The 13842-nt window shown below is 37.5% G+C and overlaps 1 long non-coding RNA gene across 2 annotated transcripts; it reads right to left on the reverse strand.

The window, feature by feature from the left end:
- Positions 1 to 364: 364 nt before the first annotated feature.
- LOC138882265 (uncharacterized) lies at positions 365 to 10108 on the reverse strand. Of its 2 annotated transcripts, none has more exons than XR_011403746.1 (3): positions 7042 to 8532; positions 1994 to 2055; positions 365 to 1171 (listed from the first exon to the last, which is right to left on the reverse strand). It is a non-coding gene; the product is annotated as an uncharacterized lncRNA (long non-coding RNA). The 2 variants fall into 2 exon arrangements; XR_011403745.1 differs by lacking the exon at positions 365 to 1171 and adding an exon at positions 9850 to 10108 and having other exon boundaries at positions 1822 to 2055; positions 7042 to 7737.
- Positions 10109 to 13842: the final 3734 nt, after the last annotated feature.

A 13842-nucleotide genomic window follows, 5' to 3' on the forward strand; every position in this document is an offset into this window, starting at 1 on the left:
GAATGTCATTTTTGGCCTTTTGACTATTTCGTCGTTAATTATCTCATTTGGCATTTGACCTTGAGGTCAAGGGGGAATAATTAACTGGCTTAGATGCTACTATTTAGATAAAACTTCCTGATACATAAACAAAGGTGATGGGAACTAAGAGTCTCCCAAACTAAGAGAATCTGATTTTCTATTATTTCCCAAAAAACACATACAATAAGATATAAGTAAATAATACAGCAGAGTTTTACGTGGAAAACTCCCAGCTCACGGGATTAAAAACTACGATCTACACTCGTAGGATTTCAACTTTATTACTGAGCAAACTTCAGATGACAAACTATTGTAACCTAAGAACTAAACTCTTAATCCCTCACTCACTTGTAATAACTTTATTACAAGCCTCTTTGTAATAACTCTATTACAAAGCTCATAACTCGACTAACTCTAGTCAAGACACAAACACAAGGTTTATGATTTTACAAATGGTTTCCTATACAATACTTCTAGCTAAGCTAAGTAGGAATTACAAGTAGTTCACTCTAATAAAGGTACAACACAACTAAGGACATATGGTAACACATTGCTAGAAACTGGTCCTTTATTCTGTTGTTCCTTGTTCTTGAAGCCTTGAAGTCACTTGCGAGATGGCAACACATTTGAGAGAAAAACTTAATCAATTTTCAGATGTTCAAGTATGTGTTTTTCCCTTGCTTCATGTTGATACTATGCAAGGGATGTCACCTGAATGATGCAAGCAATTATCCGGTACAAGGCATTCCCTATAAAGTGATTGTTGCATTGTTTGCACTGTTGCGTGTGTGCAGAGGAACAGTTGCATCGACTTTACAACTGTGGGGAGTTGACTGATACAGTCAGCAAGGGAACGGATGTCCATCTGTTTCCTCTGTCGTCTCTTTGTCTCTAGTTGTTGGAACTTGTGCCCGACTTGAGACTTGTTGTTCTTGAGCATTTTGAGGATGTTTAACATGTTCCCGGTCTAGCTCTTATCACAAAGTTTGTTAGATCATCAAAATACAGAAAGGCACATAACTTATCAATTTCCCCTTTTTTGATGATGACAAACTTATAATTGAAGTTCCCCTTGAGAACCAGATCTCCATACAATATTTCCTGTATTACCCATAAGAACATGTTCCCTATTTCAATTTTCTTCACCCTTCTGGCATCACAAAAATATTATGTACAAGTTATAAGTAATCAAGAAGTCTAGCAAAGTTAATTCATGCCACATATGTGCATACAACATGGCTAAAAATAGAGCGTAAGAGTATAACATGCATAACAAAAGACGAGATGCTCATTAATTTGAAAGAGAAGATAATAGAAATAGTAGTACCATTGTTACACAACCATTCGTGGAAAAAAAAACTTAAAAGTACCAGCCACATAAACAACAAAAAAGGACCAAGGTAGGACAGATAACCAGGGAACTGTTTTAAGAAGCACTAGAAAGGGGAGGCAGGGATGAGGAGGCAAGGGTTCTTAGGAGAAAATCCATTCGAGCATTTGCAGATACTTGTTCGTAAAGCATCCGCTCTTTCAGGTCCTCGAACTATTTCCTAAGATCTATATTTTCCTTGATCAGACGAGCAACCTCTATGCCTTGTGCACTTGTTACGACCCGGATTTCCCACCCTCGGGAGTCATGATGGCGCCTACTAATATGAGCTAGGCAAGTCAATCCTTTAAACTAATTACTTCATTATCCATTTATTTCTTTTTACAAACGTAAAGCGATAACGTAAAAACAGCAAAAATTTAAATTAAGTAGAAGAGAATAATAAAATATCTGAAATCTATGTCTATTACAACTGCTTAAACCTTAATCACCCAAAACCTGGTGTCACAGTACCACATGCAGTCTAAGACTGTTAAATAAAAGGTCTGAAAATAATAGACACACTGTTTCTGAAGCAAAAAGACAAAACAGGAAATAAAAGATAGAGGAGACGTCAGGGTCTGCGGATGCCTGCAGGTCTACCTTGGATCTCTGCGTGGACTGAAGGTAGCCTCAAAACTACGGTCCAAGAGCTGCTCCGGGATCTGCACATAGTGCAGAGTGTAGTATCAGCACAACCGACTCCATGCGCTGGTAAGTGCCTAGCCTAACCTCGGCGAAGTAGTGACGAGGCTAGGACCAGACTATTAAATAAGCCTATGCAATTCAAATATATACAGCGGAAAAGAAATATAGAAATAAACATTCAAGTATGGGAGGGGTAGCATGCTGCGGGGGAAGATATCAATCCCGAATAGAAATACAACAAGTAAACGAAAGAAACAATATAACTCGGATATCATCAAGGAATCAGAATCAATAAATGCATGGCATCACCCTTCGTGTTTTTACTCTCGTCCTCACCAAAGCAATCATATAGTAATAATGTGCACAACATCACCCTTTGTGTTTTTACTCTCTTTCCTCACCATATAATCAATATAATCGGCACGGAATAGTACATCGTGCGGCACGACATCACCCTTCGTGTTTTACACTCTTTTCTCACAAATCATACATGGCATCACCCTCCGTGCTTTACACTCTTTCCTCACAAAACAATACACGGCATTACCCTTAGTGCTTTAACTCTCTTCCTTACCCAAACAACTATCACAAATAATAGTGCAAGGAAAATAAATAAAATTTGCAACAATAATCCCGGTTAGGGAACGATAGTTCAACAATAAGTCCCCGCAAGGTACAACATCAATAACATCAACATCTTGGCAAGGGAGATAACAAATAAAGCAACAATAGCCCGGCATGGGGGGGCAACATAATGATCTCTTCTCTTTCTCACTTTACTTCACAATTCAATTCACAACTCGAGCCAATACTCTAAAGGTTCAATTATCACTTATACTTCCACAATTCATTACATAACTTGAGCCAACACTCCTCAATGTTCATAGGTCACAATTTCTTCCACAAACTTTACACAACAAATAGAAACCATCACCAAGGCATGAAAGATACAACGAAGTCATGATAATCATAATATAAGACTCACGGGCATGCTAGACACCAATGTATAGATACTCGTCCCCATGCCTATACATCGTACTCAACAATTACCACATAGCAAATAGGACTCGACTCCTAATCCCTCAAGCTAAGGTTAGACCAAACACTTACCTTGAACTTCCACGACCAACTCAAGCCTCAAACACCGCTTTTCTTATTGAATTTGGCTCCAAATCAATTGTATCTAGACATAATCGACTTAATAACATCAATAAATGCTAAATAATTCAATTTCAATGCTTAATTATAGTTTTCCTATCATTCTTCCCAAAAAGTCAAAAATTGACCCCCGGGCCCGCTTGGTCAAAACACGAGGTTCGGACCAAAAATTGATCACCCATTCACCCATGAGCCCGAATATATAATTTGTTTTGAAATCCGACCCCAAATCGAGGTCAAATTCCCAAATAATCAAAAAGTCTTAACTCTACCCAAATCCCTAATTTTCTACCCTTAATCTCATGTTTTAGGCCTAGAAATCTAATGGGTGTTGATAAAATAGAAGAAAACGAGCTCAGGATTACATACCTATGAAGTTGTGGTGAAGTTTCTCTTCAAAAATCGCCCAAGAGGTGTGGAGAAGCAGAAGTTGTGAAAAATGGTGAAATTCCTGTAATACATTCTGTTTTGAACTTAAAAATAACTGGGCGGATTTTGGTCTATGCGATCGCGAAGAAAGGAATGGGATCGCATAAGGTAAGGGAGATTGGTCACTGCGATCACGGTCAAGGCAGTGCGATCGCATAGAAGAAAACGGGTTCCCTTCCCAGGCTTGGTTTAATACATCGTGATTGCGGAAGAAACAATGCGACCCCATAGAACAAATTGTGACCTCCCAGAATTTACTCTATGTGATTGCGGAAGGACTATGCGATCGCATAGCAAAAAATAGGACCCCTGAAGTTTACACTATGCGATCGCAAGCCTTCCTATGCGATCGCATAGTACAAAATAACTGGACACCAGCAACAGCAGAAAACCAGATTTTTCTAAGTCTAAATCACCTCGACACCTATCCAAAACTCACCCGAGTCTTCGGGACTCCAAACCAAATATACATACAACCTCAAAAACATCTTCCAGACTTATTCGTGTAATCAAATCACCAAAATAACATCATGCACATCGAATTAAACTCAAAATCAATGAAATTTCTCAAAAACTTCTTTAAACATCAAATTTTGCATTTAAGGTCTGAATCACGTCAAATGAATTTCGTTTCTTACCAAACTTTACCGACAATACATATAAATCATATTGAACCAGTACCGGGCTCTAGAACCATAATACGGTCCCGATACCACAGGTTTCATATAATATTTTACTTTCAAAAACCTTTATATTTTTCAGAAAATAATTTCTTTTAAAAATTCATTTCTCGGACTTGGGACCTCGGAATTCGATTCCAGGCATACACCCAAGTCCCATTTTTTCCTACGGACCCTCCGGGACCGTCAAATCACGGGTCCGGGTCTGTTTACCCAAAATGTTGACCAAAGTCAACTTAATTCATTTTATAGCCAAAATTTATCATTGTTTTCACAGATTTTCACATAATAGCTTTCTGACTATGCACTCGGACTGCGCACGCAAATTGAAGTGATGCTAGAAGAGGTTTTTTATCACAGCACTGTTGGAACCAGGTGCTTCCTGGGCCCGACTAAGCTATCCTTCAAGAATGACATTTCGTGCCTTCAACCTCCTTATCTCCTCATTTGCAGCATTCTAAGCATCAATCAATTGAGAGATAGTGGAATTGCTTCCAACCCCTCCTTTCTTATCAATACACTCACATTCCTCCAAGGTGTGAGAAGGTCTACTTGCGAGTTCTCACTGTTGCTTTTTCCAAAGGGACTTTGAAGAAGTTAAACACCTTAGTGAGCAAGAACCCATAAGAAAAACCATGATTACCATCCTTGAAGTCTGACACTTTCTTTATATGCTCTATTATAAGACCAGGCAAATTGATAGTGGTGTAGGCATCCAGTGTTTCCATTAGGAATAGGTCTGCTTTGAAAGTAATGGAATTCCTTTCTGCACGTGGAAGCAAGACCTTATTCACCATCTCAAGTAAAAGTTGAGACACTGGAAGGAGGGGCTTCTTGTGCACCTGTTCTCCTTACTACACAGCATCATCCTTCAGAATGGAACTCCTGAAATTTGGAGAATAGTTCCCCTCAATGGATGAGATCCTTTCAGTAGGCACTCTAAAAATATTCCCCAACACAGCCTCGTCCATCACAAAATCTACTCCATTGACCTTCAAGCATATGTTATCATCTTCCACTATGAACATGTCTTCGTAGAAGCTACACACCTATTCCTTATACACATTGGGGCTCTCATTGGTGAACAAGTGTGTCCACTTTTGAAACTCACAAAATATCGACCAGTTGACGCATTCCTGCCATGTCAAGAATGTCAGGTGCGAAGGTTCTGCCCCATATCACTCTCTGTTTCCTAAGGTTTTCTCTGCCTCCATATTTTGACACAGTCACTTTGGACTTCTTGGAGGAACCAGGTTCTTCGTTGTCGCTAGCCTTCCTCTTCACAGACTTCCTCATAGTTTCCTCCTTCTTTTCAGACTTCTCAGGATATTTTTCACTAGACTTCTCACTCTCAACACTTTTGTCCTCCACAACTTTCAGAGATGACCCTCTCTTGGGACTTGGAATCACAAGTTTCTTAGAGAATTTACGAATTAAGGAAGCAAGTTCCTCGTTCACTTCTTCATCATCAACATGAACAACATGTGCTGGAGGCACATCCTTCTAATTGACTAGCTTTACCCCTTTTACCAACCTTCTTCTTCCCATTTCCTCTTTGTTTTGCTTCAGCACAGACTCATAAGCTTCTTTCTTTTACAACCTGGTGGTGGGTCTTTTGAGAATGGGCTTTTTGGGAACTGCCCCACCACTTCTGGCAGTAATAAAGCTTGCCACAGTCACATTGTCATAGTCTTCCTCACTATTTTTATTTTTCTCTTTGGATAGAGATCTCATCTCAGGGATGACAAAGTTCAGCGGCTCAGCATCGAAGTGAGAAGAAGGGGCAGGATCAATACTGACCTGGGGCTCTTTTGAGGAGCAAGGGGTTTCCTCCCAAGTAGGAGCAGAATGCTTTTCTTTGGCAGAGGGAACAAGTCCCTCTGTTGTTTCCCCAGTAGTACTGACTGGTGCCAAGTTTCTAAAGGGCACTAGTTCCCCACCTTCAACCACCAGTTCCCCCCTTCAACTTTGTGACTTTCACATTCCCCCTAAGACCTAGTGGTCTCATTATCACCCTTATAACCACCAACCAAACCTCTATCTGCAGAAATTAGTAACATATTCTTAATGGCTTCTTGTTTATTTACCCCTAAAGTAGAATTAGATGATACATGAGGAACATTACCTATAGGATTGGCAATATTTACATCAAAGCTTGGAACGGTCATTGTTGAGCCTTCATTACTACAAGCCACATCTTATTAGGCTTCAGAACTTTCCGCAACCTTCTGAATAGAAACTTTCTGCCCGTCGTCTCCGTCTACTGTTTTACCTTCTGCCATTTTTTCCGGTGAGGTAGAAAGAGAGGTCGCAACAACAAATCTTTTGGGATTCTGAGTCTTACGACTGCGGTGAGAACCATAACTCGCTCTAGTGCTTCATGAGATGAAGACACAATGGGGACTACGCTGGAAATGTTTGAAACTTCTAGATTTTGAGACATAGTGGAGATCTAAAGTGAGTAAATGAGAAGAAGAGAGTTTGATTTGAGAGAGAGAGAAAATGGACTTTTTGGATTTGATGTGGATAATGAGGAAAGAGATAGTGTTTGGGGTTATTTAGAAGAAGTGAAGGACCGATTACAAACATGTATGAATCATTGGGTAGACGGGTCATCTAGTAATGGGTGTGATGTTTGAGTTATAAAGATATGAGAAAGAGAGACTGAAACATTTAATGACTTGGCACTTTTATAGCCGTTAAAAATGTGCATGAGAGTATAAAGGAACTACTAACCTGAGTCAAGAGAACCAGTTTCCCTAACTTAGTTTTGTAAATGTGAGCCTCATCCTTTTACCAAGATGCAACGTTATTAGCTATGTGCTTGCTCTGTAGTTACCATACGTGTTTACCTGTAAAGATATAGAGATGAGTTAGAACTTGCTAGAAAATACGTTTTAGTTGTTTTACCTGTTCATTCGTTCATAGCCAATCATTGAGGGACTTGGTGCTCGGTTTGATTTTATCAACCCCAATGCCAATCGATTCTCTTTAAAGTGCTCTCTGCTCAATGATTTGGTGAAGATATCTGCTACTTGGTCTTCTGCTTTGTAGAACATCATGCAGATACGACATTTTTCAACATTACTCTAAGAAAATGATGTCACACATCAATATGCTTTGTTCTCTTATGCTGAACCAGATTTTTTGTCGTGTTGAGAGAACTGGTGTTATCACACAATAATATAACACAATCAAAAAATACACCAAAGTCCTCTAGTTATTGCTTGATCCACAGTAGTTGAGCACAACAAGAGGCAACTGCCACATACTCAGCTTCTGCAGTTGAAAGATCCATAGAGTTTTGTTTCTTTGTACCCCAAAAAAATGAACACGATCCCAGAAAATGTGCCATGCCAGATGTGATCTTTCTATCCAATAGATAGCTAGCATAATCAGCATCAACGTACCCAGTTAAGTTGAAATTATCTCCTGAAGGATAGTAGAGAAACAGGTCCTTGTCACACCTCCTTTTTTCGAGAGGATTGGGATAAGAGAATTTTTCCAATTAAAGTGACAATAATCGAAATGAGATTATTTATTTATTTTAGAGTCACCACTTGGGATAATTTTATGGTGTCTCAAGTCACCGGTTTATTTTAAATCCCAAATAGAGGAAAATTTGACTTCGTTTAAAGTCTGCGAAACTAGAAAACTAGGTAAGGAATTCTGTTAACCCGGGAGAAGGTGTTAGGCATTCCCTGGTTTAGTAGTTTTAGCACGGTCGCTTAGCAATTTATACTTGGCTTATTTTATCTAATTACTTATTTTAGGACCTATATTTATTTTACCTTTTACCGCTACTAATCACTTGATAACATGTATTTAAAGGATTAACTTAAGATGAGTTACGCGTACGTATACTCGTTTTAGTTTAGTGCGTTAAGAATCACGTCACGTGTATGTGCACGCAATTTACAACACTTAGTTTATTTAAGAAAAAGTTTGTTCAAAGTCGCGCGAACACGTACTTTGAGTTTATTTGGAAAAAAAATCGGAATCACGTCACACGAATATGTATGCAATCACGATAGTAGTTTTAAAACCCGCGCCTACAGCATTTCTACGAGTGTTTGATTAAGACGTTCTACTTACTAAGAATGTTTGTTCATGGTCACGCGAGCGTGCACCTTGGTTTTTTTGTGGTATCACAACTATATCACGCGTATGTGTACATAATTATAATAATTAGTTCAGTTATAAGTATACCTAAATTATGATTATGTCTCTAAGATAAGTACATTATGTCATATAACTAAGTGTAAAAGGTTCAATACTATGTGAAATATTTGTTTAAATTAAATTAGGCCACTTATTTATTATCTACCAAACAGGCCCATGATTAAGAGTTTGGCCCTGATAAAGGCTAAGTCCAACTGGGCTCTAGCCCAATACATACATTATCAATTATATGGGCCAGCTAAGTTGAATCTTAATCGAAAAAATAATTTGGGGGGGGGGGAGGGGGCGAATAATGGCTGAGTCCAAACGAACTCTGGCCCAATACACATGATATCAAGCATTTGATCAACAAAGCAATTTTAATTCAAGAAGATTTGGGCATGATGATGAGTCCAAATGACTCTGGCCCAAAGCACATCTTATGAATAGCTAAATGAAATTAATCAAGGATAATTTGGGCCTGGGAATGATGAGTCCAAATGACTCTGGCCCAATACATATTTATCTGAACGAGTTTGAGACCCACATTTGTCGTAGCAATTATAAAATTTTACCTATATTTTAATTATTTTTTAAAACATAAATCTAAAGGGGGTTGGGATGGGTAAAGTAAATCAAAATCTGGTTCAAATCGATAATTTTCTACCTAAGACTTTTACTTCTTATGTTAACACTATGCTAAAGTGATAAGTTAAAAAAATCATTGTGTATTTAAAACTTTAAAGAGTAAATGCCTTTGATCGAATTGCCAACTTGATTTATTAGCAGAAAACCTAGAGTAAAATCCCATAGACCCAAAATGTACCATGGTAACTATTCAGTTAGCTCAAAAAAATCAGTTTTTCATGATCCAAAAACTAACGAATTGGAATTACTATGTTTAATTGCTTTAAACAAAATAGTAAAGCTATTAATATATCAAACTAACTCATTATACAAGTAAGATATAAAAAGAACTAACTTATTAACTAAATACTGAGATTAATTCTTTAATGATAACCAAATCTACCTATTACTACTCTAACAAGTTTCTTAAAAGAGAATACTGTTTTTCACTTCTTCTATTACATACAAGCATATAGATCTTCTGGATGAACACATGAAACTTAAACAATTTTTTTGCAATTTTATGAATATTTTAACATAATGCTAATATAACTTAAATAGAATAAACAGTGTAAATGACTAGTTCTACATGGGTTCACACATAACTTCCAACTAAACAACTTTAAACCACATGATTCATGCAGTAAATTAAACCATACACCAGACCACTTTTAAACAAACACAACTTTTAATACACAGCAAATTCATAGTCAGGATAACAACGAGATTAAACCTTTACATTGTTTAGAATAGTACCTTGATAGCAGCAAGAAAACAAACAGAAAGATAGAAAATAAGTTTCTAAAAAATCTGAGCAAAAGCAGCAGCAAGAATACCAAACAGGAAACTAAAACGTCTTTAAATTCGAACTCAGAAATCCCAGCTAAAATATGAAACCAATAGGAGTTCTTTGTTAAAATGAAGAAAAGAGACTCAAAAAGCAGTGTAGAATCAGTGTATTTTCAAGGATATTTTCTTTGTATTTTTTCAGTGTGTGTAGGTCTAGCTCTGTAAGTGTAGGTGTATTCAGATGTGCTTATAATGAAGAAAATGAGTGTTTATATAGAGTGAGGGACTGAAAGGGATAAGGGTTAGGGTAACAAAAAGGAATCTGCCAGCATCCCTAAATCAGGGAAAAGGCATCTTTTCCTCAACCAAAATGGGCAGCTGTCCAATTTCTAGTACCTTCCTATCTCAGAAAATGGACAACTGTCCAATTTCTGAATATTTGGAATCTTATCCCTATCCTTTCCTACTCAACATTGGGATAGTTGTCCCTATTCTAGAAGTTGCTAACACTTTTCTGAAAATATTTCAAACTAAAATTCCAAAATTGACCCTTAAGGGCCTTGGAATTACCTCAGAACTTGATTGGTTCTGGGCCTGATTTGTGTGACTCTTGGCCTGAAGAGCTTGGGCTCTTAAGCTTTTAACAAAGTTATAGGCCTATCTATCAAGCATGCCCAATTTTTGAGCCAAGTGGAACGGGCCACTTCAGCAAGGCCCAGTTCTTAACAACCATCCAAATATAACAGTAAACAATTAAAAACAAAATAACAACAATTAATTTAAACAAGATAAACAACAAAAATAGTAATACTAAAAAAACATAAACGAAAAATTAATAAAGATAAAAACATATAATAATAATAATAATGAAAAATAAATGCAAAAACAGAAAAGGAAAAAAATATTTATACCTAAAAGAAGATCTAGCCGTTAAAAACCCTAATGCAAATACACCCATCTGGGATCTAAGATCCCTGATGAGAGATATTGGCAAGAGGATTATTAGACGAACTAGGTAGATTTTAGGGTTTTGAAAATCTCAGATCTAAGATCTAGAGTTTTCAATGGGGTATTTTTGGGATTTATAGGTATATTGGGGTTCTAGTGGGTGTGGTGGTTGTTTGGTAGAAGTTTAGGGTTTTGACGTTGCCATAGGCGTTTCCGGCAGCAGCTCTAGGGTTTCTAGGTTTTCAGATCTAAGATCGATCATTATTGGTGAGGTTTTTTGGAGATTTGGTTGGTAGGGTGAGGTTCAGGGGGGTGAGGAGAATGTATGGGGTGATTTTGAGGGGGTTTGGAGTTCCACCGCCGCTATAGGCGATTTCCGATGGCGGAGCTAGGGTTTTGGCTCTTTCTAGGTTTATAACCTAACGGTTTTCATGGTGTTTTTTGGGGGGTTTGATAGGTTAGATAGAGTTATGAACAGTGGGAGAGAGAATGGAGTACATTAGGGCAGTTTTAGGTTTCGTCATCGCCTTAGGCTATTTTGGGCGGAGGGTATTAGGGCGACTAAGGTTTGGGGCGGTTGAGAGAGAGATGTGAGAGAGTAAAGGATTTGAAATGAAGGGGGAAAGAGAGGATTAGAACATATATATGTCAAGTGTCAGGCCAGTTCCAGACCGTTAGATCTATTGAAGATCAACTGCCACGATCGCCTGGCACTTAAACGATGTCGTTTAATTAAGTGGCGGGCTTGATCGGTTTAGGGGGTATTGGGCTTGGGTATTTTTGTTTAAGTTTGGGATTGAGCTGGTTTAAACTGGCCCAATTCAGCCAAGACCCTTTTCTTTAAATTTAAAACTAATTAATTTAAATAAACTCTAAATTAAGTATTAAATTATCTTAATTTATAAAATTTAACTAACTATCTATTTATATTATTTACATAATTATCCAATCCTAAATTAACAAAAGAAAATTACTGATTTAAATGCTAAGAGCTAAAAATGTAAAAAAGAATAACTTTTGTGATTTTTCTTTTAATAAAATAATTAATTAACGAGTCAACCTTAAAAATGCAAATGACAGCCTAAAATGCAATGCATGACATTTGAACATTTTTTTAGGGTATTTTCCATAATTTTAAAATATTAAATAAGCACAAATATACAACTAAATGCAAACAATTAACAAGAAATTCCTACAAAATTTTATAAAAATAAAAATAATTTACAAAAACCTATTTTTTAAAATTTTGTAGAAGTATTTCTAGTCGGGCAAAAATCATGTGCTCACAGTCCTGCGTTCCTTTGAGATACCTTAGAATCCTCTTGGCAGCTTTCATATGAGATTCCTTTGGACTAGATTAAAATCTAGCACATAATCTCACACTGAATGCAATGTCAAGGTTACTAGATGTGAGATACAAAGTGAACCAATGATGTCTCTGTACATGGTTTCGTTTACAGGAGAACCATGTTTATCCATGTCCAGACGAGTGTCAGTGACAATAGGAGTATCAATGGTCTTTTGACTTTCCATCTCAAATCTCTTCAGGAGCTCTTTAATGTACTTCTGCTGGCTTATCATCGTTCCCTTATGGGTTTGCTTAACTTGCAACTCTAAGAAAAAATTCAATTCCCACATCATGCACATCTCAAACTCGCTTCACATAAGATTTGCAAACTCCTCACACAAGGAGTCATTTGTTGCACCAAAGATGATGTCGTCAACATAACCTTGCACAATGAGCAGGATCCTTCCCTGTTTCTTCAGAAATAGGGTGTTGTCAATTTTTCCTCTTGTAAAGCTATTTTCAAGAAGAAACTTGGACAGCCTTTCATACCATGCACGGGGGGCTGCTTCAGTCCATATAATACCTTGTCAAGTTTGAATACATGTTTAGGATGCTCATGGCACTCAAACCTATATGGTTGTTTGACGAAGACTTCTTCCTTTAAATATCCATTCAGAAATACACTTTTGATATCCATTTGGAACAATTTGAATTCCATATGAGATGCAAAGGCAATGAGGATTCTGATGGCTTCCATTCGAGAAACTGGAGCAAAAGTTTCATCATAGTCGATCTATTCTTCTTGATTGTAGCCTTGGACTACTAATCTGGCCTTGATCCTTGTTGCATTCCAAAATTCATCAAGCTTGTTTCTGAACACCCATCTGGTACCTATGACTGTTCTATCTGAGGGTCGAGGAACCAAGTGCCATACATGGTTCCTCTCAAATTGATGAAGTTCATCTTGCATAGCAGTAATCTAGTCAGTATCATTCAATTCTTCCTTGATATTTTTAGGCTCAATTTGAGAAAGGAAAGCTGAGAAGGCAAATGAGCTTCTTGTCTTTGATCTCGTTTGAATTCCTGAATCAAGAGGAGTGATCACATTTTGGAGGGGATGTAAACTTTTGTGCTTCCAGTTAGACCCTGAATCTCATTGTGTGAAGATCCAGGTTCCTTAGAATGGGATTCATTGTTGACTTCTATGGACGGGTGAGTGCTACTTCTCTGCTCAGCATCAGGAGTTCCTTGCACGGCATCAACAACTCTATCCTCTGCTTCAGTTGTTGTGATGGAAGAACCAGGTTTTTCTGTATTAGCTGAGGGTTCTGTTGTATTTTCTTCATTGAATTCCTTGATTTGGCTCATCAATTCCGCATTTTCATTTGCCATATCAATGACTTCTCCGGGGACCTTTGACTACTCTCCATCTTGATCAATCTTATCATATGAATTTTTCCCATATAGATGGTGTGATTCATCAAAGATTACATGTATGCTTTCTTTAACATATTGAGTCCTTTTGTTGTAGACCTTGTATGCTTTGCTTTGTGAGGAATATCCACGAAAGATTCCTTCATCACTTTTGGTGTCAAATTTTCCCAGCGCTTTCTTACCATTATTGAGAATGAAACATTTGCATCCAAACGTTCTTAGGTGAGTTAGTTTGGGCTTCCTCCTATTCAGCAATTCATATGGAGTTTTGTTTAGGAAGAACCTGATCA

This window comes from Nicotiana sylvestris, chromosome 11 (assembly GCF_000393655.2).
Source record: "Nicotiana sylvestris chromosome 11, ASM39365v2, whole genome shotgun sequence".
Classification (NCBI taxonomy): Eukaryota; Viridiplantae; Streptophyta; class Magnoliopsida; order Solanales; family Solanaceae; genus Nicotiana; species Nicotiana sylvestris.